Here is a 3,877-nt window from a genome sequence, read left to right on the forward strand (position 1 = left end):
TGAGATCCATATGATGATGCTTGTAATCTAGATGTCGTTATGCTAGTCAAGTGAATTTTACTTATGTGATCTCCGGAGACTCCTTGTCCCACGTGTGTAAAGGTGACAGTGTGTGCACCGTGTGTGTGGGGACCCCGGACTAGCTGTCCGAAATACCCTGTTATGTATACAGTTCACGTTCCCATGATCAGTGTGCCGTGAACACATAACCGAACTGATATCAAATTACATCATCCTTTACAAAACGGAATAAGAAAATTACAATAAAGTCACATGACCCATCTTTACAAGATAGCCTCGAAGGGCCTAATCTAATCATCAGAGTAGCAGAATCACTTCAAGCGGCAGTAGAGCCCAAGTCATCTGCCTTAACCCTACAGTAACCGATCGGGAAGACGTTCCTAGCTCGCATAGATGTCGTCAACTCCTTCTTCATCTGTCGAAGTCCTCCAGGTCTGGCCAAGTAAATAGCCAGGGACAAAGCCGTGAGTACATTTGAATTGTACTCGCAAACCATCAAAAAGGTGATAACAATTCTAACTAAAGAAGACAAGAGAGGAAGAATAGTTTCTCTAGTGGATATAGCATGTGAAAGAGAATCAGTTTCTCTTGTGGATATAGCATGTGAAAGAGAATCAGTTTCTCTTGTGGATATAGCATCCCACATCACAGTTGAAGGGGACACTAAGAAAGTCCTATGACATCTCTATATCTTTGTTAAAGCAGAGTTCCTCTACATGAAACACTAGGAAGGGTCACCCTCTTTTGTTTCATTTTCCTCGACCATCTCCACATGGTCGGCACACCATCTTTCCCGTACCCTTCCGGTACTTCCAACACACATTTCCTTTGGAAATCATTTTCAAAACCAAAACTCGACACAGCTCTGTAACGGCCATCCCAACCGTCCATGACCGCGGACGCGGCTATTCGAATAGTTTTGACTCTGCAGAGTTTGCACACTTTCACCACAACTATCCGGATACCTATCGTGTGGGCATCATCCCCGCATAACGACATATGCCACGACGGATACCCGGACATAACCTTTCGCCCATTCGACTTAACACGAGGTCCTACCCTATGGAGTATGTACCTCCCCGGCACCGTGGCAGCTCACCTCCTCTAGAGCGTGGCTCCACCGCCAAGCCAAGAGACCCATAGTGTCTTCCGGACGGGTCAGCCCCGAAGGCCTCCCGTTATACTATTGTCCGAAACCATGACAACCCGGACTCGGGGGTAACCGTACCCTTGTATAGTTGTGCGGTGCCTCATGCTAAGAAGAACAAATGTCAAGTTAAGCCCCGTGCCCATGTTGGAGTAGCTATGGTTGCGCTGTTTAGTTGTTCCGGGCGAATACAAAGAACCATGTGTCGTTTTTCTCAAAAACCCAAGTCACACACACCTTCCTCTTTCCAACCATCTTTGTCAAGATCCTTTCCTTTCATAAACCATACGCTTGGGTAAGATTGCCTCACCCAAGGTTTTCATAAACATTTACAACAAGGTAAACCTTGAGGGGTTCCCAATCTAAAGTTTCATGAGTTGAACTAATACAACACTATGGCCGAGATGAGGGTCATCACGCCATTGAGGGTATGAAAAAGAGGTATTGGAGTGGATCATACTTGCTTGAGCTAAGCATGTATTATGACAACCCAAGAGGAAATATACTTTCAGATTTGTGGTGCTATCTAACCCAATCAATAGATAGATAGGGATGAGAATTGACCAACACCAACACCATCAAGGGAAAACAGGTATACTCATCACAATTTGAGAATACACCAAAAACATGGTATTGATACATCTACACTAGAAGGGGGTGTAGCATGAATCTTGTCCCGAGGTGGAACATATTCAAGCTAAATATAGAAAGCAAGTTGGATAACAATGGCCATGATACCATACACCCAACCAATTACCAAGACCTTGACAAGATAAAACTACTAGAGGTACCATGCTTGCATCCAAGCATAGATGACAACAATATGGAGATCATCACACATAGAACCAAGATGCTATTGATAGCACAAGATGACATCCAAAGAGACATCATATCAGAGATCAAAAGATGGCTTGCCTTGGCTTATTTGTCCCTGGACTTCTTCAACTTCATCAATATAAGAATCCCGTCAATATAAATAAAATCCTTGTCCGAACCACTTCTTCTTCTTCTCCGGAATCGTTCGCATCTATCGTCGGAAAATATAAAAGGAACACAATCAATCACATTGCACCAATCATAACAAGCATGCAACATTCAACAATCAACAAGCAATAGCTAACCACCTTACTACGGGCTAACATACAAAGAACTTATAGATACTACAAAGCAACTAAAAGAGAACCCATTTTATTTACCTAGTAAAGGTATGAGAGTATCATAACTTAGCAATTGCCTCTCTCGGTATCACCATGGCACAACTAAGTATCCCCTGGTAGATAACATCATAAAGAGGACAAGTGCATTAGTTGGGCATTACAAACATTCATATTATTTTTTTTGAAGCATTTTTGGAAAAGCGGGAAATCATTCTCTCTATTTTGTAAAGCTTACACAACACTACACAAGAATAGGAAGTAAATGATATGCCACACCATTTGAAGACTTAAGCCAAACAATAGAACTAAGGTTAAGTTGCAGAGGTTTTATTTTGCAAGAATAAAACATTGGTTGACCAATTTTTAAATAAAAGAGTGGGCAAAGGTTTAAAAAATAAACCAAAGAGTTTTGGTTCAACAATCCATGTCACACATACACATTAGTAACAGTAAGAAATATGCAAGAACAGAGACTAACACTATTTTTCCTAGATGGCCAGTACTAATACAAGACTAACCCAATTGGAATCACCCAAAAAGGTTAATCCTACTATTTTAGGAATTTCTTTGAATCTGACTGTACAAAAAAGAAGATCTGTAAGCCATAAATCGTAGAAAAATCCTAAAAATATGAGGCCACTTGTATTTGAAAGGTAATTAAACAGAGATGCATACACAATTGGATTTGGGTTCAAATTGTTTCTGAAACTCTCACAAATGGATTTACAAGTTTACTGCATGTCTGTACCATTTGCTTTCTATCTGGATTTACACAACAGATAAATGTTTGAAACTTGTTTGAGATGATTAAGAAAACATTCAGCAGTCCTACAAAATTGGAATCACTCAAGTAGGTTCAAAAATGGATTTTTGGTGATTTAAAAGCTAACAGCCATGTCTGCAGAACACACAGAACAAGTTTAATTCACCAAAAATCATACACAAATCACAAAAACATGAGGTCTGCTGCAGCTGAAAGGTATTGAATAGGTGGTTCTTACCCAGTTGGTTTCATTCAAAAATTCATTTCCAAGCTCCAGGTTTAATTCGACAAAGTCAGATCTGACCAGATCTTGATCTGTGAACCATTTCAGTTTCAGGAGGTCAATCGAAGTGAAACCAATGCCAAAATGAAGGTACTAAAGAGAGCTTTCACCCACAGTTGAGTTTGCTCAAAAAGGTTTCGTAAAACGGGAGAAATCTAACAAACAGTGATTCTGCATGTTTGCAGAACTTTATTTACCATGCAAAATCCGTAACGAATTTGAGGATGAGACCAACGCCAAGTTGTAGATCTTTTCAATACCTATCTGCGGAACTTTGAAGCACTCGATTTAGATCTGCACATAAGATTTTGCGGATTTTACAAGTTCGTACCAGAATCTGAAACAGCAAGATACAGAAATTACAGCAAGGTTTTGGACGAACTTTGCTCAAGAACTTCAGATCTGAGGATAGCTCAACCTTCTCCATGCTTGGACCAACATGCACCTGCATCAAGATCCAATCTTAGCAATGGAGGAAGAAGAAGAGGAGATTAAACCATCTAGGG

At 40.5% G+C, this 3,877-nt stretch overlaps 1 long non-coding RNA gene across 2 annotated transcripts; it reads right to left on the bottom strand.

Annotated features, from left to right (window-relative positions):
- Window positions 1-389: 389 nt before the first annotated feature.
- On the bottom strand, window positions 390-3,665 carry LOC127342173 (uncharacterized). Of its 2 annotated transcripts, XR_007876300.2 has the most exons (5): window positions 3,569-3,665; window positions 3,327-3,403; window positions 2,365-2,438; window positions 2,084-2,195; window positions 390-455 (listed from the first exon to the last, which is right to left on the bottom strand). It is a non-coding gene; the product is annotated as an uncharacterized lncRNA (long non-coding RNA). The 2 variants fall into 2 exon arrangements; XR_007876301.2 differs by lacking the exon at window positions 3,327-3,403 and having other exon boundaries at window positions 3,569-3,644.
- Window positions 3,666-3,877: the final 212 nt, after the last annotated feature.

This window comes from Lolium perenne, chromosome 3 (genome assembly GCF_019359855.2).
Source record: "Lolium perenne isolate Kyuss_39 chromosome 3, Kyuss_2.0, whole genome shotgun sequence".
Taxonomy (NCBI): Eukaryota; Viridiplantae; Streptophyta; class Magnoliopsida; order Poales; family Poaceae; genus Lolium; species Lolium perenne.